Source organism: Schistocerca cancellata, chromosome 6 (assembly GCF_023864275.1).
Source record: "Schistocerca cancellata isolate TAMUIC-IGC-003103 chromosome 6, iqSchCanc2.1, whole genome shotgun sequence".
Taxonomy (NCBI): domain Eukaryota; kingdom Metazoa; phylum Arthropoda; class Insecta; order Orthoptera; family Acrididae; genus Schistocerca; species Schistocerca cancellata.
The window spans coordinates 115318457-115341613 of record NC_064631.1 but is presented as its reverse complement, the minus strand read 5'-3'; positions in this window follow the sequence as shown (position 1 = coordinate 115341613).

The following is a 23157-nucleotide window of genomic DNA, read 5'->3' as shown; positions in this document are numbered from 1 at the left end:
CAAATAAATACTTTAAATTTTGATCAGAAATTTTGGGATACAATAAGAGAAAATAATCATGTTGAAAGCAATAAGGTAACTACTTCTGAGAACAAGCCAGATGAGGATATTGCAATTGTGCCAGAATTTTATAATTGGGTAGAGAATGATAACCTGTGTAATTCTGAAGTATCTGACAAACATTACAGCTCTGATTTGAATGAGTTATTTAATGAAAATGAAAAGTTATGTGAAGAGAGAGAAATGGAACATAATGTGACTGTGGATAGGATGCATGATGAGGAAAGTTTTGATTTTGATGAAAATCTAGGTGGTTATGATTCCAAGCTCGAATGCAAAGAGACCTAGGTTTTATTCTGCTATATTCAAAATTTTTGTAGATGCGCTTCTCAAACCATTCTTGGAGATTACACTTTCGCTGGACAGTGGTGATGTAAAAAAATAATCAGCACTCCGAAATTAAGCTACACTTCCTTTTAACTGCTTTTATTGCAACATCACACGACACACTAAACATCACTTCACAATACAAAACATACTTGAAAACATCTTCCTCACAGTCACTGTTAAAGTTCACATTTTATAAGCTGACGACAATATTCGTCTTTCCAACATGACGTCCACGACTTGACTTTCTCACTGTCCGACTCTCTAACAGCTTAACAACTAACTAACAATCGCTTACGCGCCCAGTTATCAGAGTTACAAGTACGTCAAAGATCATAGTGACAAAAGAAAGAATACACATAAGAATAATATCATTGCAATATAAACATATCGATGTATCAAAAGTGAAATCAAATCTGAATGTTGTCTCAGAAAAATGTTAAGTAGTTAACAGAAATACAGTGGAATATTACTGGTATCGAGAGGTTCAGGTGAGGTACCATAATGGTTACGTAATTCAAGTACCATTACAACCTACCATAATTCAGTTTTCTTGTTTTATCAATAACAAGAAACCAGTACTGTGATGATTTCAGCAATTTCCACATATCTTTATAATTTCATTGAGTTCAATGACTGACATGTCAATTCTTACATGAGCTTCATAAATGTGCTTTAAATTGAGATTGTCTTGTTTGGAGGCTATATTGAGATCTGCATTATACCTCTACAACTTTTTCGGGATCCTGGAATATGTTTGACTCAAATGAAATACATTAACACACATATGACGACCAAAACAAAGTATCGTAGAATTTGATCCTGGTTTTCCGCAGCGACATCATCAAGTATGAACATAGTTTTCAGCTTTACTTTTTATGGCGGAAGGATTTCAATGTTTTGACTGAATGTCATGTATGTTACACCATCAACACCATGTTCAAAGCGGACTCCATATGGGTGTGTTAGTAGTGACATGAGAACATTTGTCTTGCACAGCTGGATGGACCTACAATTATCGCTCGTTTATTATCAGGCAGGAGTATCCCATTCTTTCTCTTCTTCTGGCCTTTTTCCTCACCATCGCAGAATCTGTCGCGACATCCACGGAAAAAAATCGGTCCATTCAATATGACACTTTGTGCGATTCCATTTGTGCCAAGTTTATTCTACAGGCTTATTATGTGTTTATAAATTGGCATGCGATGGCGACGTTGACGATACAAACGTCGACGAGGCATAGTGCTTCAATTCTGTTGCAGATATAGCTCACAGCGGAATGATTCCGCTGGGCTGCGTTGACCGCTTTTATACTGAGCGCATGACCATTACATAAGAGCGCTGATAACGGACTTAGCCTCTGCCATGTGAGAATGCCTCTCTACCTGGATTGGAATCATTCGCTGACTGAGATGTCGTCGCTTATAAGACCTGGCATTGTGGAATAGATGTGAAGACCCAATCTAGACCTAGTTATGTATATATTAATATGCCTTTTACATTGTATACCTGCTCCTGTCGTAAAGTTAGTAATGACGAAAAAATACATGTATGGATCAAAGGACTTGGTGTACTTGCTGAGAGTGTAACTCTAACTGGTGATGTAACGCTGTACTATAATTATTAATAAAATCTGATCTGTAGAGTCAGCCGCCAATCGCTAGACGTACATCTGGTGAACGGGGGCTCAAGGATGCAACAACTGGAAAAACAATCTAAAACATAGTGCCGCGTTGACCGCTGGGCGCCTGCGAGGCTGCGTGATGCAACCCGCTTGGGCCGGTTCGCCAGCGGGTACGCGTGCTGCTAGTGAGACTACAGCACGCGTACGGGATAACGCTCCCGGCCGGCCGAAGTGGCCGTGCGGTTATAGGCGCTGCAGTCTGGAACCGCAAGACCGCTACGGTCGCAGGTTCGAATCCTGCCTCGGGCATGGATGTTTGTGATGTCCTTAGGTTAGTTAGGTTTAACTAGTTCTAAGTTCTAGGGGACTAATGACCTCAGCAGTTGAGTCCCATAGTGCTCAGAGCCATTTGAACCATTTGATAACGCTCCCGCGCCGGGCCTCGCAGCGGCTAAGTCCATTACCAGCTGGTTTTCCGCAGCGACATCATCAAATATGAACATAGTGTTCAGCTTTACTTTTTATGGCGGAAGGATTTCACTGTTTTGACTGAATGTCATGTATGTTACACCATCAACACCTTCATATTCAAAGCGGACTCCATATGGGTGTGTTAGTAGTGACATGAGAACATTTGTCTTGCACAGCTGGATGGATCTACAATTATCGTCCGTTTATTATCAGGCAGGAGTATCCCATTCTTCTTCTTCTTCTGGCCTTCTTCCTCACCATCGCAGAATCTGTCGCTTACAACAAAGTCTTTACCGACTACACCAGGTTTTGGTGTGCAATGGGCTTTTATAGATTACTAATCAGCCAGAACATTATGACCACTAACCTACTATCGATATCAGCTCGTCCAGACGATAGCAGCTTCACCTGGTGAGGAATGACTTCTGGTCAGACACACGCATGACGCATGTAGTACATGAGCATGCTGCTCGTGTATAGAACGGGGAAGGCATGCGATCTATCTGATCGAGGGCAGATTGTGATGGCCTGGAGGCTCGGCACAAGCATTTCGGAAACCGCATGACTTGTCGGCTGTTCGAGGTGTGCTGTGGCGAGTGTCTTCAACACCACGTCCAGACGTCGTGGTACTGCGCATCCACATCTCGTTACAGATGTCGGACGTCATAGATTTGGCAGACTGGTAAAACAAGACAAGTAGCAAACTGTGGCGGAACTAACATCATACTTTAATGCTGGGAGGAGTACAGTGTGTCTGCACACACAGTGCATCGAACACTCCTAACAACGGGCCTTCACAGCCTACGACCGACGCATGTGCCAATGTTAACGCCACTTCATTGGCAGGTACAATGGAAATGGGCACGTAACCGTCGACACTGGACGTTGACGCAGTGGAAGAACGTTGAATGGTCTGATGAATCCAAGTACGAGGGTAATCGCAAAAGTAAGGTCTCCTATTTTTTTAAGTACATAGACCAGTTTATTTCTACAATGGTTTACATCAGTTGTAAGTAGGCTGTTTAGGTTCTTATATTGGTAACGCCGCCGCCACGTAGCGCTCTCTGTATGAAAATCACTGGCTGTGCTGTGTGCAGTCTGTGGCTAGTTTGCATTGTTGTCTGCCATTGTAGTGTTGGGCAGCTGGACATGAACAGCGCGTAGCGTTGCGCAGTTGGAGGTGAGCCGCCAGCAGAGGTGGATGTGAGGAGAGAGATGGCGGAGTTTTGAAATTTGTAATACTGGATATTATGAACTGCTATGTGTATTATGATTTTTCAACACTATTAAGGTAAATACATTGTTTGTTCTCTATTAAAATCTTTCATTTGCTAACTATGCCTATCAGTAATTAGTGCCTTCCGTAGTTTGAATCTTTTATTTAGCTGGCAGTAGTGGCGCTCGCTGTATTGCAGTAGTTCGAGTAACGAAGATTTTTGTGAGGTAAGTGATTTGTGAAAGGTTTAGGTTAATGTTAGTCAGGGCCATTCTTTTGCAGGGATTTCTGAAAGTCAGATTGCGTTGCGCTAAAAATATTGTGTGTCAGTTTTAGCACAGTCACGTATAATTGTTCTAAGGGGACGTTTTACAGTTTACAGCTTGAAAATTTAGCTATTTTTCGACATAATCACCATTTCTGTAGATGCATTTTTGCAGACGCTGTGGCAGTTTTTATATGCCCATGTCATACCAGCTCATCGCCAGGCTGTTAAGAAAGTTATGAACCTCTTCTTTCACCTCGTCGTCGGAGCTGAATCGCTTTCCGGCCAAATGCTCTTTTAACACAGGGAACATGTGATAGTCACTTGGCGCCAAGTCAGGACTTTAGGGTGGGTGGGTAATTATGTTCCACAGAAACTGTTGCAGAAGAGCAACGGTTTGTCGAGCGATGTGTGGGCCAGCGTTGTCATGGAGAATGTGTACGCCCTTGCTCAACATTCCTCTTCTCCGGTTCTGAATTGTCCGTTTGAGTTTTTTCAGAGTCTCACAGTACCTGTTAGCGTTAATTGTGGTCCCAGTGGGCATAAAGTCGACCAACAATACCCCTGTACGATCCCAAAAAACGGTTGTCATGACTTTACCGGCAGACTGTGTTTGTTTGAATTTCCACAGCTTTGGTGAAGAAGGATGCCGCCACTGGCGTGATTGTTGCTTGGTCTCAGGTGTGAAGTGGTATGCCCAGGTTTCGTCACCCGTGACAACTGAGTCCAGAAAGTTGTCCTGTTCGGCTGCAAGACGGTGAAGAAATGCGCGAGAAGCATCAACTCGTTACCGCATGTGGTCCTTAGTCAGCCTGCGTGGCACCCATCTTGGGCACACCTTCCGGTAGTTCAATGTTTCCGTTAAAATTCTGCGAGCGGTGCTTCGGGAAACCTCAGGAGCCAACGTGCAGAGATCATCCAGGGTGATCCGCCGATCTTCACGCATGCTTTTCTCAACCTTCAACACTGTCTCCTCAGAAACTGACTGTCTCCCGCTCCTTTGTTCGTCGTGAATTTCGGTCCGACCAGCTGCAAACTCTCTACACCACTTACGAACAATTTTGGCCTCTATCTACGACTCACCAGACATTTCCGTCAATTGCGATGGATTTCAATCGGCGCAGTGCCCTTTGCGTTCAAAAACCGAATAACTGCGCACAATTCGCACTTGGCGGTGACATCCAATGGGAACTCCAGTCTTAACGGCTGCCAAGCCAAGACTGAGCGTCTCAGCGCGGCGTGCGCATGTTTATACATAGCGCGTGAAGCACTCTTCATAACTGTGTGACCAACTGCCACACAAACAGAGTTTTATACTTAAAAAAAATAAATAGGAGACCTTTCTTTTGGGATTACCCTCTTACCTTCTTCATCTTGCTGATGTGAGGGCGCGAATCTGTCATCTTCCAGAAATGCAATGTTTTGCAGTATTTGCTTAAATGAAGGAGGCTCTCACAAATTTAATGTCTTTTACGTCAAAAGATTTTTCAGTTTGGACTTTCAGGCTACCGCCACATTTAGAATATGTTTGGTTGACATTCAATGGCAAACTATTCCTTCTGAGGTCTTTGATAAACTCTTGCGACAGAGTTACAACTGCTCTTCTAAAAGAACTATGCCATCTGCATACGCCAGTTTTGTAATTTAATTTTTTTTGGTCTATCAGTTGTTTGATTTTGTTACTAGGTTGAAGAGAACTTGTGACGGATTCACTGTTTGGCACATCTGTAATGAAATTGTTGTTTTGATTATGTAAATGCCTTTACATGTAGATGATTTGGCTAGATTTATAGTTCCTGTACGATTTTTAATTCTCTCAGCGTCTGGCACAATATTTTCTATTCACGATGTCAGTGGCTTTATTAACGTCTACAATATACACTGATGAGCCAAAATATTATGACCGCCTGCTTATTAGCGTATTAGGGCTTTACTCGTGAAGGTATGTAACATTGGATGTCTACGCACAGGTCACATCAGCCTGCGTCCATGGTTCGCTGCACGTTTCCAGCCGCCGTTCACCTCGGTGACGGCCATTGTGGAGGTGACCATCGAACCTGTGTAGCAAAAATGTGATTCACCCGAAGAACCGAACCGTTTTCATTGATCGGAGGTCGAATCCAGATGGTCCCGAGCAAATCATAACTGACGATTTCTTTGGATTAACATGTGAACTTATAGACGTGGTCTGCTGCAGAGCTCCATATTCAAGATGGTACGACGAGCGGTGTGCTTTGAAACACCTGTGCGTGCACCAGTATTGTGCTCTTTTGGCAGAGATGCTACAGATCGCGATCTATCCTACTTTACAGAGAAGACAAGCCTCCGAATCCCATGTTCTGTGAAGAGTCGTGCATGTCCAACCATTGGGCGCCTAGTGGTAGTGACACTGTCCTTCTAGCTCTTTCCGTAGATTATCACCACGCTAGCTCGTGAACATTCGACCAGCTTCGCAGTTTTCCAGATACTTGTCCACAGGCTCTGCGTAATAATAGTCTGTCGTTTGTCAGAATCTCTTATTTCAATGAGTTTCCCCACTTGCAGGGCATATCTTTGCTAAGGTGATTCCCCGTTCGTGTCTGCTCCGCTTACACACTTTTGCTACAGCGTCACGTGCCATCAATACCATTTGGCAGCATCCAACGCCGCAGTGGGCAGTGCTCATAATGTTTTGGCTTGTCAGCGTATGTACTTCCTGATAATATTCACATTTCTTCTCAAACAGAATTTTTAGATTGAATATGTGATTCACCGTAGATCTGTTTGCTCGAAAGTATGCTTATGGATTATCATATATCTCTTACATAATATATAGATCTCGGTAATGGCATATTAATTAAGTTTTTGTGTGTTTTATTTAGCAGTAAGATATCTCTAGTTTATACGTGTGTTAGCGTCACATTCAGTTTATGAACTGGGCATGTGACACCTCCCTTCTGGCCTTTCAGGTATTTGCTACTGACTACGTATTTTATGCATTAGTCGATTTTGATTTTCTATAAACAGAGAGTTTTAGTCATTTTCTTTTTTTTCCTCATTTACGCTGGTATTAAACCACTACCTGGTATCTACCTCAACTGAGCAGTCCACCATACTAGATTTTACAGTTGATTTTTGGGCACTGGCAACCATTATTAGTTATGACTGTACTGAGTCTCAACTCTTCAGTTTAGTGTATCGATGTCAGATTTAACCACTTCCCCTAAGAAGTCTCCTTTTCTTCTTTCGTTGTTAATATCCCCTGTTAAAGCAAAGTCCTTGACAAATCGTAACTGATTAGAGCACGATAGTGGTTTACTAGAGAGAATCGTATTGAAGACGAAACACTGTCCTTCCACGTGAATCCACACCCATGGGTACCGCGTCACCTTCACTGTTATGTGGGATTCCACTGTTACTTAACAACACGGTTATATTGAACAAAGGTGTTCCATCCTAACTATCGCTACTTTTACTTTTCTGACTTTATCAAGTGTTGAAATGTCACAAAACTGTCTTCTTCCTAGTATCACTACTATGGCTTGGAAGTCAGACATTTCTTTGCTGTTTTATTGCGCCACTCCTACCACGTTTGACCAAGGGAACACGTGTGTTCTTCGATAGTCTGCTGGTGCTGTTAATTTCCTGGAGACCGCTGCGGTCGTGGCTTTGTTGAAATAAAAAGAGCCTCTCTTGGCGACTCACTTTTTAAATTGTCAGCTCTGAGGGCGAGAATCCGCAATGGCAAACGCCCCAATTCTTGCAGCTTATTGTGGCGTATAACATGGACCTGATCAAATAGTGAAACTTGATATATTTAATCTAGCACTGCAAATCAACTAGAGCACAGAGTGTGACACACTTCACAACAACACTGAAAGACGACTTTTAACCTCTCATAAGAAGCTAAGCCCAGTTGACATTTCAACAAGGGACAATAATTATTCACTATTCTGTTCGAAAAGTTACAAATCTCGTACATATATCCCACCAGTAGGTTATAAAGCTTGATCTAGGAAAGTTAACTTATCAAAGAAAATACAAGGCAGTCTGTAGTGATGCGCTAATTCAGTTCTCGCTTCTCATAGTTCTGTGCTGTGTTCGGTTACTTTGCGCTGTATTCGACGAGCTGACTCTAGTAAATTCCCTAACTGCTCATTGTTTGTTCGCAGCTAACCTTTGAAAGAAGGGTGGGGAGAGAGTGCAATCACGGGTTTCAGACTTGGCACTGAGGGCTATCGTCGTGAATTAAAATCCCAAGTATTTAGTGCACTCAGCTATAGTGAGCATAAACTGTATGATACTAAAGTGGAACCATGAACCATCACTTGACGCTATGACTAGTTAAAAAAGCCTTCCCGACGTTAATACTTCGATTTTCCTTGGGCGCTTTTAACCCTCTAAGTGGGCATGATGGACGTCTGTGTCCATGATCTTATCGTTTTCAGTGTGTTCGATGAACGTTTACGCCAGCAGTATTCTGTCGCTTGTACCTAAAGTGAATGAGGAGTTTCAGACGAACATGTCTTATAATACCATTAGTCGACGCTTCCTCCACTAGATGGTACGTTTTGTCAGTAAAGATAACGTATTTTATGAATTGTGAAAGCTGTTCTGGAGTCATATGGGACTTCACTGTTGATACTGTTAAGTACACTTAGAATGTCAGTCTACCTTCCCTCATGGTTTTGGAACTTGCTTATGATTTGCTCGGAAGAATTACTGTCTTTACCTCGACAGCTGTTACGCTAGCCCTGATTTGGTTCACAAATTGACGAGTAAAAACATTGATATTGCTGGCACAAAGGGGCAAAATACAAAGCAATTTCATCTACTCTGCAAATCACACTTAGTGCCTGGCAGAGGGATCATCGAACCACCTTCCCAATAATACTCCACTATTCCAATCTCGAACAGCACACGAAAAAAAACAGACACCTGTATCTTTCCATGTGAGCTCTGATTCCCCTTATTTTATTACGACGATCATTTCCTCCTATGTAGGTCTGTGTCAAGGGAATATTTTCATAACTGGAGGAAAAGTCAGTGATTGAAATTTCGCGAGAAGATTCCACCGCAACGAAAAACGCCTTTGTTTTAATGATGTTCACCCCAAATCCTGTCTAGTGTCAGTGACACTCTCCCCCCTATTTCGCGATGAAACAAACGTGCTGCTCTTCATTGAACTTTCATGATGTACTCCGTTAATCCTGTCTGGTAAGGATCCCAGACCGCGCAGCAGTACTCCAAAAGAGGACGGACAAGCGTAGTGTAGGCAGTCTCTTTAGTAGATCTGTTACATTTTCTAAGTGTTCTGCCAATAAAATGCAGTCTTTGGTTTGCCTTCCACACAACATTTTCTATGTGTTCTCTCCAATTTCAGTTGTTCCTAATTGTAATTCTCAGGTATTTAGTTGAATTTGTAATCTCTCGATTTGCCTGATTTATAATGTAACCGAAGTTTAACGGATTCCTTTTAGCACTCATGTGGATGACATCACACTTTTCACTATTTAGGGTCAGTTGCCAATTTTCGCACAATACAGATATCTTTTCTAAATGGTATTGCTATTTGTTTTGATCATTTGATGATTTTACTAGGCGATAAACGACGCTATCATCCGAAAACAACCTAACACTGCTGCTCAGATTGTCTCCTTATAACATTACCTTGGGGAACGGCAGAAATAATTTATGTTTTACTTGATGACTTTCCGTCAATTACTACGAATTGTGATCTCTCTGACAAGAAATTACGAATCCAGTCACACAACTGAGACGATTTTCCATAAGCGCTCTATTACACTACTGTCCGCTTGTGTAGTACAGTGTCAAAAGCCGTCTGGAACTCTAGGAATACGGATTTAATTTGAAATACCTTGTCAAAAGCACTCAGCACTTTGTGTGTGTAAAGAGATAGTTGTGTTTCTCCGGAACGATGTTTTCTACATCCGTGTTGGCTGTATGCCAATAGACCGTTCTATTCGAAATAATTCATAATGTTCGAACACAATATATGTTCAAATGGTTCAAATGGCTCTGAGCACTATGGGACTTAACATCTGAGGTCATCAGTCCCCTAGAACTTAGAACTACTTAAAGCTAACTAACCTAAGGACATCACACACATCCATGCCCGCGGCAGGATTCGAACCTGCGATCGTAGCAGTCGCGCGGTTCCGGACTGAAGCGCCTAGAACCACTCGGCCACTGCGGCCGGCACAAAATATGTTCCAAAATCCTGCTGCATACCGATATTAATGATATGGGCCTGTAATTTATGAGCTTACTCCTATTGCCTTTCTTGAATATTGGTGTGAACTGTGAAACGTTCCAGAGCGAGCGGTTGTATATAATTGTTAAATATGGCGCTATTGCATAAGCTTACTCTGAAAGGAACTTAACTTGTATACTGTCTGGACAGGGAGACTTGAATTTATTAAGAAATATAAGCTGTTTCACTACTCCGAGGATATATACTTATAAGTTATTCATGTTGGCATCTGTTCTTAATTCGAATTCTGAAATATTTACTTTGTCTTCTTCGGTAAAGCTATTTCGGAAGGCTGTGTTTAGTATCTCTGCTTTGGCAGCACTGTCGCCGATAATATTTCCATTGGTATCGCGCAGAGAAGGCATTGATTGAGTCTTGCCGCTAGCGAACTTTACATGTGACCAGAATCCCTTAAAATTTTCTGTCAGGTTTCTAGAAAAAGTATCGTTGTGGAGACTTATAAGTATCTCGCATTGAAGTCCGCGCCAAATTTCGAGCTTCTGTAAAAAATCGCCAGTCTCGAAGATTCTGCGTTTGTTTAAATTAGGCATACTTTTTTCGTCGTTCCTGTAACAGTGTTCTGATCCGTTTTGTGTACTAAGAGGGATCAGCTCTTTCGTTCGTTAATTTATTTGATATAAATCTCTCAGCCCCCCAATGAACCATGGACCTTGCCGTTGGTGGGGAGGCTTGCGTGCCTCAACGATACAGATAGCCGTACCGTAGGTGCAACCACAATGGAGGGGTTTCTATTGAGAGGCCAGACAAATGTGTGGTTCCTGAAGAGGAACAGCAGCCTTTTCAGTAGTTGCAGGGGCACAGTCTAGATGATTGACTGATCTGGCCTTGCAACACTAATCAAAATGGCCTTGCTGTGCTGGTACTGCGAACGGCTGAAAGCAAGGGGAAACTACGGCCGTAATTTTTCCCGAGGGCATGCAGCTTTACTGTATGGTTAAATGATGATGGCGTCTACATGGGTAAAATATTTCGGAGGTAAAGTAGTCCCCCATTCGGTTCTCCGGGCGGGGAATACTCAAGAGGACGTCGTTATCAGGAGGAAGAAAACTGGTGTTCTACGGATCGGAGCGTGGAATGTCAGATCCCTTAATCAGGCAGGTAGGTTAGAAAATTTAAAAAGGGAAATAGATAGGTTTAAGTTAGATATAGTGGTAATTAGTGAAGTTCAGTGGCAGGAGAAACAAGACTTTTGGTCAGGTGAATACAGGGCGATAAATACAAAATCAAATAGGGGTATTGCAGGAGTAGGTTTAATAATGAATAAAAAAATAGGAGTGCAGGTAAGCTACTACAAACAGCGTAGTGAACGCATTATTGTGGCCAAGATAGACACGAAGCCCACGCCAACTACACTACTACAAGTTTATATGCCAAATAGCTCTGCAGATGACGAAGAAATTGGTTGAAGTGTATGATGAGATAAACGAAATTATTCAGGTAGTGAAGGGAGACGAAAATTTAATAGTCATGGCTGACTGGAATTGGATAGTAGGAAAAGGGAGAGAAGGAAACATAGTTGGTGAATATGGATTGGGGATAAGAAATGAAATAGGAAGCCGCCTGGTAGAATTTTGCACAGAGCGTAATTTAATCATAGCTAACACTTGGTTAAAGAATCATAAAAGAAGGTTGTATACATGGAAGAATCCTGGAGATACTAGAAGGTATCAGATAGATTATATAATGGTAAGACAGAGATTTAGGAACCAGGTTTTAAATTGTAAGACATTTCCAGGGGCAGATGTGGACTCTGACCACAATCTATTGGTTATGAACTGTAGATTAAAACTGAAGAAACTGCAAAAAGGTGGGAATTTAAGGAGATGGGACCTGGATAAACTGACTAAACCAGAGGTTGTACAGAGTCTCAGGTAGAGCATAAGGGAACAGTTGACAGGAATGGGGGAAATAACTACAGTAGAAGAAGAATGGGTAGCTTTGAGAGATGAAGCAGTGAGGGCAGTAGAGGATCAAGTAGGTAAAACGACGAGGACTAGTAGAAATCCTTGGATAAAAGAAGAAATATTGAATTTAATTGATGAAAGGAGAAAATACAAAAATGAAGTAAATGAAGCAGGCAAAAAGAAATACAAACGTCTCAAAAATGAGATCGACAGGAAGTGCAAAATGGCTAAGCAGGCATGGCTAGAGGACAAATGTAAGGATGTAGAGGCTTATCTCACTAGGGGTAAGATATATACTGCCTACAGGAAAATTAAAGAGACTGGAGAAAAGAGAACCACTTGTATGAATATCAAGAGCTCAGATGGAAACCCAGTTCTAAGCAAAGAAGAGAAAGCAGAAAGTTGGAAGGAGTATATAGAGGGCCTATACAAGGGCGATGTACTTGAGGACAATATTATGGAAATGGAAGAGGATGTAGATGAAGATGAAATGGGAGATACGATACTGCGTGAAGAGTTTGATAGCGCACTGAAAGACCTGAGTCGAAACAAGGCCCCGGGAGAAGATAACATTCCATTAGAACTACTGATAGCCTGGGAGAGACAGCCCTGACAAAACTCTACTATCTGATGAGCATGATGTATGAGACAGGAGAAATACCCTCAGACTTCAAGAAGAATATAATAATTCCGATCCCAAAGAAATCAGGTGTTGACAGATGTGAAAATTACCGAACTACCAGTTTAATAAGTCACAACTGCAAAATACTAAAGCGAATTCGTTACAAACGAATGGAAAAACTTGTAGAAGCCGATCTCGGGGAAGTTCAGTTTGGATACCGTAGAAGTATTGGAACACGTGAGGCGACACTGACCCTACAACTTATTTTAGAAAATAGATTAAGGAAAGGCAAACCTATGTTAGCGAAAGCTTTTGACAATGTTGACTGGAATACTCTCTTTCAAATTCTGAACGTGGCAGGGGTAAAAAACAGGGAGTGAAAGGCTGTTTACAATTTGTACAGAAACCAGATGGCAGTTATAAGAGTCGACGGGCATGAAAGGGAAGCAGTGGTTGGGAAGGTTGTAGCTTATCCCGATGTTATTCAATCTGTATACTGAGCAAGCAGTAGAGTAAACAAAAGAAAAATTCGGAGTAGGTATTAAAATCCATGGAGAAGAAATAAAAACGTTGAGGTTCGCCGATGACATTGTAATTCTGTCAGAGACAGCAAAGAACTTGGAAGAGCAGTTGAACAGAATGGACAGTGTCTTGAAAGGAGGGTATAAGATGAACATCAACAAAACCAAAATGAGGATAATGGAATGTATTCCAATTAAGTCGGGTGATGCTGAGGGAATTTGATTAGGAAATGAGACAAAGTAGTGAAGGAGTTTCGCTATTTGGGGATCAAAATAACTGATGATGGTCGAAGTAGAGAGCATATAAAATGTAGACTGGCAATGGCAAGGAAAGCGTTTCTAAAGAAGAGAAATTAACATCGAGGATAGATTTAAGTGTCAGGAAGACGTTTCTGAAAGTGTTTGTATGGAGTGTAGCCATGTATGAAAGTGAAACAAGGACAATAAATAGTTTGGACAAGAAGAGAATAGAAGCTTTCGAAATGTGGTGCTACAGAAGAATGCTGAAGATTAGGTGGGTAGATCACATAACTAATGAGGAGATATTGAATAGAATTAGAAGACTAGAAGAAGGGGTCGGTTGGTAGGACATGTTCTGAGGCATCAAGGGATCACCAATTTAGTATTGGAGGGCAGCGTGGAGGGTAAAAATCGTAGAGGGAGACCAAGTGATGAATACACTAAGCAGATTCAGAAGGATGTGGGTTGCAGTAGGTACTGGGAGATTATGAAGCGTGGATAGAGTAGCATGAAGAGCTGCATCAAATCAGTCTCAGGACTGAAGACCATAACAACAACAAATCTCTCAGGTGCTGTAGATACTATTTCTTTGAGTCCAAGCCACACCTGGTCTTCATTTACACTGTAAATTTGGAAGGAGTGGAGATTGTCTCTCAGGAAGGCGTCAAACGAATTTTTATCTGCTTCTTTGAATAGTTATATTATTTGCTTATTTTTGGAGGATTTCGAGGTTACAATATTTAATCTCTGTACGAAAACCTTATGTTCACTAACCCTGTATCCGTTTTTATGCTCAGTATTAGGTCAGGATTATTTGTTGCTAAGCGGTCAAGTGTGTTTGCAGAACCGTTGGTACTATTCGCGTGGGCTCATGAACTAACTGCTAGAAATAATTTCAGAGAATGCGTTTAGCACAATTCGGATGCTGTTTTACTCCTACCTGCGGATTTAAACTTTTATTTTCACCAACATATCGAGGGTCAATTAAAGCTACCACCTACTGTAACTATACGAGTCGGGTACGTGTTTGAAATCGAATACAGGTTTTCTTTGAACCTTTCAGCAATTGTATCATCTGAGTTGGGAGGTCGGTAAAAGTATACAATTATTATTTTATTCCGGTTACCAAGAATGATCTCTACCCATGCTAACTTACAGGAACTAGCTACTTCAATTTCGCTACAAGATAAACTACGCCACCGCCAATTGTATTTAGGCTATACTTTCTAGATCCTTCTCAAAAATTTCGGCTGAACTTATCTCCGGCTATAGCCAGCTTTCCGTGCCTACAACGGTTGGAGCATCACTGCTTTCTATTATCGCTTGGAGCTGTGGTTATTTCGCAACACAGCTACGATAATTTACAATTGTTGCACCGATGGTTCCTGTGTCTACTTTCTACCTTTGTTCGACTTTCCCCCGTTCAGACTGAATCCCTTTTTGCGTTTCCCCGAACCCACTAACCTAAAAAACCACTCACTCCACGTCACACCATCTGCTACCTATGTAGCCGCATCCTCTGTGGAGTGGATTCCTGACCTATTGAGCGGAACACAAAATCCAACCACCCTAAGGCGCAAGTCGAGGAATCTGCAGCCCGCATGGTAGCAGAACGGTCTGAGCCTTTGATTCAGACGTCCACAGTCAGTCCTGTCGACTATGCTGCAAATGGCGAGCTCCGCTTTCATCTCGCAAGCAAGACTGGAAGCCTTCACCACATCTGTTACCCACTCGAAACCTGGGAGAGTCTCTCCCGATCCAAAGTGACACAAATCATTGGTACCGACATGAGTCACCACCTGGAGTTGGCTGCGCCCTGTGCCCCGGAAGGACCTGTTCCACGTCTGAAATGTGTCCACCCAGTATGCACACAGAGTGCACATTGGCTTTCTTCCTCTCCTTGGCAGCCATGTCCCTAAGGTTTACTCTGAAACAAGACAAGCGACTCCATCTGGCTGACAGTTCAGCCGCAGACAGCACCTAGAACCTGTTTGTCAGACTAACCGAGGAGGCCTTGCGTGTGGCCCCCTGGAAAGTTTTTCGCAGTCTGAGATGCCTAGAGGGACGTCCCACTCGGCCACAGGTGAGAGGTCGTGAGGAATCAACCTCACTGGGAACAGTAACTGGACTGACCCCGGTCCGGACCGATTGGCGGACTCAGACGTGCTGGACGTCCGTTGGGTCCCCAAGACCGGCCCAAAACAGTCATGCCCATCCACTGCAGCTTCAAGCGGTGTAAACGAAGCCATTAAAGCCTGGAGCTGAAAGCGAAGTGTCACCAACTCGGCGCGCATCCGCGCACAGGAATCACAGTGCCAACCCACACAAGACCATGGAGAACTGCACTACACAGACAAACAAGGATAATCGAAACGTGCTACGGAACTTTACTGTAGACACGGAAGAAAATGCAAAAACAGTGTCTAATAAATTATATTAACAGGCAGAGATTCAAAAACTGACAAGCAAAGTACTCAGGTGAGACTAAATAACTCACTCCTGATTGGGAACTTGTAATATGTCACAAAATCGGTTTACTTTCCGACGCAAACGAAAAAGCGAGAGCTGTATCTATTAAATTTTAAATTAATACGCAGAAACTCAAGAAACTAAACTACCAAAGCAGTCAGATCAAATTATACAATTCGCTCCTGGTTAGGAACTCGTAAAATGTCACAAAATCAGTTACTTCGCTGTTGCTGCTTGTGTCTCGGCCGGCCGGCCGGAGTGGCCGTGCGGTTCTAGGCGCTACAGTCTGGAACTGCGCGACCGCTACAGTCCTGCCTCGGCCATGGATGTGTGTGATGTCCTTAGGTTAGTTAGGTTTAAGTAGTTCTAAGTTCTAGGGGACTGATGACCACAGATGTTAAGTCCCATAGTGCTCAGAGCCATTTTTGAACCTCAGAAGTTAAGTCCCATAGTGCTCAGAGCCATTTGAACCATTTGATTAGTCTCGCGGGACTGTTGTCCACACCATCTGCACAAGAAGCATCATCAACTGGAGACCCACATCGAACACCAAAATCGACTCGTCTTGCAGTCAGGCATTATCCAAAAGTTTTTCCAAGTTCAACGAAGGAGGTATGGGGTAAGCTCGAGGAGTTGCCTTCGAAAAGAGACATCTTGTTGGTGTGCAGAATCTGAAGTTCCTCTCTGGGCAGTACCATGTTTCAAAACATTTCATTCAGAAGACCACCTGTCACTGTGTGAAAATAAAATTTCGTTCTCTTATTAAGTACATTCTGTTCGATCCTAATCAACTTCACTTTTGGTCGATAAACTGAAATGAATAAATAAATACCTTAATGAGTGACCAAGGAATGTGGCGCGGTGCTGCCAGACAGCGATACAGGAAATTACGCACTGAGACAGAGGAGCGCGCGCGGAAAATACACACTGAGGCGTTAAGGAAGAGGGCAGTGTCTTTACTTTACGCAGTACCAACGGCAGCCATCGTTACCCCGCTGAGACACACACCTGTTTAATCACTACTGTCTCAAGTGATACGAGCATTAAATACTCTTATTTCCAGCTGGTGTCTCGGAGAGTTCAGCCTGATGTTTCGACGCCAGCTGGCCTGGGGCCCTATTCTGTATCGTTCATATCGATCGGTAGTGACGTCATTTTCGATTCTTTATCGAAATATCCTATTCAGTAAGCTTCTGAGACCTGTTACCGAATGGTCCTCCCACCGATTTTACAACTGTACCGAGAGGTTTTTGAATTTCGGTGTGGCCCTGTCGATCGGTGAGCTGTGTTTATGTACGCCTATAATTTGTTATTTTAAACATATTTAGCGGTTTTAGCTTTGGATTTAGTGATTGTGTTACTAAAGAATCACCAGAGGACGTATCTGGTTGGAAAGTAAGTTCATAGTAGACTATTTTCCTTTGTTAGAAATATGTTTAGGTTAGGTTGTTACAGTGAATGATTACGTCAAAAAATTTTCGATCAGTATTCTCTCAAAATATGTGTTATTTTTATGCAAATAAGAGTTTAAAGATCATTAAATATCAAGACCGACTCTGCTTACGTATATTACATGATTGGGAAATGACATTACTTGTGACTTTGTGCACTTTTTCCCACAAATGGTTTAGTTAGTAACTATCGAAACGTGTTTACAACTTTCAAGTAACAATAGAAAGCAATTATGGGAAGCCTGATAGAGGAAAACTTCCAGACTATCAGGCATTTATGACTTACGCAGCACCGTTTTACAACGCGCTACAGTCTGAAGCCGAGCGACCGCTACGGTTGCATGTTCGAATCCTGCCTCGGGCATGGATGTGTGTGATATCCTTAGATTAGTTAGGTTTAATTAGTTCTAAGTTCTAGGCGACTGATGACCTCAGAAGTTAAGTCGCATAGTGCTCAGAGCCATTTGAACCATTTTTGACAACGAAGTCAGACTACGTTCCTCAATGCAACAGTACGAGATTTGTGCACCATGTCTTTGTTGTTTGGCGTGGCCAAGTGGTTGGCGCGCGGGAATGCGACACGAAAGGGCATGGGTTCGCCCACAGATGGGTAAAAAAATATTTTTTTTCCTCTTCATATATGCAACACGTTCTGAGACATTGTTATTCGTGTAAATTAAGATTTTTCTGCAATATTCGTTATTCCTTACATGTGAGAGCGCACTTCCTCCGTAATGATTTCGTGATTTCTGTGTGTTTAAAAAACGAAATATGAAATTTCTGGAGAAGAAATTGCTGTGAGTGAAACAACCGACAGAGACCTTTATATTTTTTTTTGTCAGAAATAATTCACCATTTCTTCCGAATATGTAGCTATTAAGAGTATGCGGTTAGACAGGAACCTAAGAGCACAACTTGAATTACTGGGACACTAGCACTAGCGACAGTCATCTTCATAATCTTGCTGGTCACAAGTATTTATCTGCGATCGAATCCTCAACAGCAGTAGACAGAGATGGAAGATCTCTGCCGTAATATTTTTAGACTGTAGCACCATATACGAAACATTTTCATTCACGAGAGGCATATTATAAACTTCGACGAATTGCAGGAGCTCTCGAAAATGCGTTTTTTCAATTTTATTTTTAAGACCCAAATCGTATACGTATCATATAGGGAAGTGGGCTACTTAATCATCTGGATCTCTAGGAGCGAGTCGTGACCACATTCTGTTTATCTTTTTATTCTCTGAAACTCTCAGTGTGGTGTCACCGCCAGACACCACACTTGCTAGGTGGTAGATTTTAAATCGACCGCGGTCCGCTAGTATACGACGGACCCGCGTGTCGCCACTGTCAGTAATTGCAGACCGAGCGCCACCACACGGCAGGTCTAAAGAGACGTACTAGCACTCGCCTCAGTTGTACAGCCGACGTTGCTAGCCATGGTTCACTGACAATTACGCTCTCATTTGCCGAGACGATAGTTAGCATAGCCTTCAGCTACATTTGCTACGACCTAGCAAGGCGCCGTATTCAATTGATATTGAGATTCTATTAATGTATCATCAAGAGCGATGTTCTACAAATGTGGATTAAAGTTAAGTATTCCAGAAGCTACGTACTTTTCTTTATAGCATTCATCACGTATCTTGTTTCAGACCTCACGCCAGCCTGCGTGAGTTTAAGCGCGTGCCTTTCGGCTTCCTCTCATTGTGTCTAGGCTGTCTTGTCTAGACACAACACTCAGAATCAATTTTTCGGATGTTTTTATAAATGTATTAGTACAATGTGATACTACACACTATTCCTAAGTCATTTTCCGAAACGTAAAATCTAAAACACGATGTCAGTGTGAATGAGAATAAGATGACAATGCGGCATTTACGACAATCTGCAGAATACAGTCAAATATGCTGTCGTTTTCATCCATCGTTTTCATCCATGCATGGAAACATGTGGTCAGGCAAACTGTAAAAATTTCTATGCATTCCAGCTGAGAATCATGGAAATGGATATACTGCACATGATACTGTTAAGGAGGAGGCAAGAGCGACGAAGGCGGGCACGTCAGCTCGATGGAATGCGCCGTCATGCGTTATGGCAACGTAAACGCAGTTTTCGGTACTTCGAAGAATAGCGCGCCTGTGTCGTCTGCTAATTCGTGGCGCTGTGCGCTCTGCAGTGCGCATGCGCGGATCTGTGGCAGCTTGCTTTTAATTGGCTTGCTCAGCGCTTCGGTTCTCTAGACCCGAACGGTATCGCTACCGAAATGCATACTGAATAATGCTGGGGCTCTAATTCGAGTACTAGACCGTTCGGTGCTCTTGAGTACCGAAACGATCGGCACAATAGCGGAAAGATACAGAATAGGCACTCAGGTTGCCCCAGCAGTTGGTGCCATACTGCTACACATGCCTCGTTCCATTCTCTTGGTGACCTCCTACCTTCTGACAAAGACGGATTCTGCGATAACTGTTCCACCACTCTGCCCTCTGAATTTTCCTCCTATTGTTTCAGATCACTGCCATGTTTCTTCTCGGGTTGAGTGTCGCTCACCTCTCCGTTTGTGTACGTTGGGGATAAAAGACACGAATCCATAAGGCATTGTATCTCGTTACAATGTTGTTCAGTATTAAGGAAAATACACTTTTGAAAAATCTCAATATCCCATCACAGGTCAAATCTTACAGCACGCATCATGCCATGTTGACTTTTCTACATAAACAGTGTTGATCGCAGACAGAACTGTCGTTATAGTTCAGGCTAAACATGTATTGTGAACGTTTGTATATTTGCCCTAAGCCAAACCTCCCAGTCGCAACTAATTCGTTCACTTATTAAGAACTCTAATTATATAACTGTGACATTCACATATTTGTGATGTTTGGGGTATCGACTACCTAAAGAAAGTCATGAACCATATCAATGGTCTCATATTTACAGCAGATATATTGATTGTCTGGCTGACTGTATTGCTGTTGTCGATTTAGCACTACCTGGGAGCCACATGTAGCTTAAAGAATGTTACATACTGGAAAGACTCTACTTCTATGCATATTCGAATCCAAAATATTTAGGCGTCTTCTTGGAGCGAACACTGTCCTGCAAGCAATACCTCCTGAACCTAGCTGAGAAATCGAAGACTCATAACAACATTCCATCTTGCTTGAGGATGAAGCTCTTTTGTCTGTGTTTGCTTTAAAAATACATATGTTTTTGGGTGGGGTCCCCCTTTAGCGGTAAGAAGGTATGAACACACAATTTTATGTGCTCTTCAAAAATATGTAATTATGACTTATAAACTAATATTTACATGTACATAAACAGTAAAGAACATTGCTTACCTTTAAAAGCCATAAAATAAACACCCACTGATGATGCTCCAAGTGCAATGAAACACGTCTGGGACAAAAAACAAAATTGTGTTTTGCTAAAGGCGGACCCAACCCAAAAACATATGCATCCCATCATGCGTTTTCCAGCATTGGGTTTAATGTACACCAGTGCTGAATATTGCACACCTGTCTGAACGAATAGCCATCATACAAAAGGTTGTTGATCTCCAACAGAGATAACATCAGATGTTATCAGATCTACCATAGTTCACTGACTTTCGTGCTTAACAGGTATTATTCCACATGATTTGCACGGATCTATTGCTCTTCTGAGGGAATTCAATAAGATCTTCAGAAATCCTAATCCACCCACACATAAAGACCTGCCACTTTTAAATCTTAGAAGGCTACAGTTAAGGCATCCTACTTTGCATCATACTTCTGGCTTGGTGGCCAGAGATTTTAAACTTCTTCAAGAGTGGAAAGGTTGGTGGAAAGTAGTAACAGATGTGCGCCTGCATAACATCTTCTCATGTGCTAAGCTCCCAAGTGGGTCTCATCTACCACGCAAGACCTAGAGTGCTTTGAATCGTATCCGAACGGGCCATGGCATATGCAAAGACGCATTCTATAAGTGGAACAAGCTATCCAGTTCAGACTGTGACTGTGGATCACCACGCCAGACTACACATCACATTGCCATCGACTGTCTGATTCGAGCACATCACGGCAGTGATGAAGATCTAATAAAGCCGGAGGCTGTGCACTTGCGGCGGGTCAGGGTTTAATTTCTCGTATCTATCCGTCGTTGTCACTGTGCAGGCTCTGAGCACTATGGAACTTAACTTCTTAGGTCATCAGTCCCATGGACCTTAGAACTACTTTAGCCTAACTAACCTACGGATATCAAACTCATCCATGTCCGAGGCAGGATTCGAACCTGCGACCGTAGCGGTCGCGCGGTTCCAGACTGTAGCGCCTAGAACCGCTTGGCCACCACCACTGTGCAGGGTGCAAATTAAAATTCACCTACCTCAGAACGGCGTCTGCTCAATGTCCCTTCTCTCGGCAACGTAGATACTTACAAGATTATGTAAAAGCAGCGTTGATAAAAAAAACACTACCTAATATCTACAATTACAGAGGGCTCACAACCCTAGTTATGAATGAAATTTCTGTAGAAATACTGTCATCCAATTTTATCGGGCAGTAAGAAAATGGATTGGCTTCTGGAAAATAATCTACGAAATTTCCACACAATAATGTTTATTTTGTCCTTAATAACAAAAGAAAAGGTACTATTCAGTCCACATTTAAACTATTGGCTATTTCCTTCCAGTTCACAATTCATACACACATTTCACACGCAAAGTAGTCAGAAATCTGTCCTAACCCGACCCAAATTAAACAACGTTTTCACAGTCATTAACTTCACCACTAATATGAGTCATTACATTTGGTTCTTCTTGTGGATTTCTAAAAAAGAAACTGCTCGCCAAAAATGCTCAGTTGTTGAATACTGAAACACGCCACACGGATTCTATGAAGGCCAATATTTCACACGCGAATATCTGTCCAACAGATTTAGTCAAAACCTCTAAAATTTCGCCAAGCAGTCCTCAACAACAACTGCTATCGACTTAGCTCACCAATAACTAAAACACTAAGTAATTATTCATCTTACACATTCTTTTTACGAGCACAAGTATCATGACCGTCCACGTTCAAAACTAGCGAGCGACTGTCTTCTTCCAGCCTCACTCCAAGTATAACTATCAGGTAATGAGAGGGAACCATCTCAATTCTGATTGGCTGACCTTACTGACTGCCAATCAGAATACTCGGTCGTGATCATACTCGCGCCAAAACTGGTCTGTTTCCTTATACACAGACGCATTTGCGTCAATCTGACGTACAAATATTGCAGTAATGTTTAATAAGCGAAATCGAAAAGACAATAATTCTGGAAATATTCTTTAGATACATATTTTACTCCAACTGGCTTTCTGGCTGCTGTGTTACAATAGCAATCACACCTAGACATACGTCATCAGCAAAGTGGGTAAATCCACCAGCATCATTTTCCCACGACAAGCTTGTGTAACTTGCACGTTACTTAAGGTGGTATATAATGCAATATTGAAATTTGACGAATGTCCCACACACACTCTCTCATTTACTCACAGGCTCACATAACACATAATAAAATAAATATTGATTTTAATGGTTCTTTCTGAAGTTATTCTAGATTTCATACAACAAAATTGTAAGGTATTTGAAATTTTTAAATTAAATTTCAACTAAATAATTCTATACCCTGATACTTCAGGTAACTATTTCAATTGACAACCAAAAACAAGTCATAAGTGTTCACGG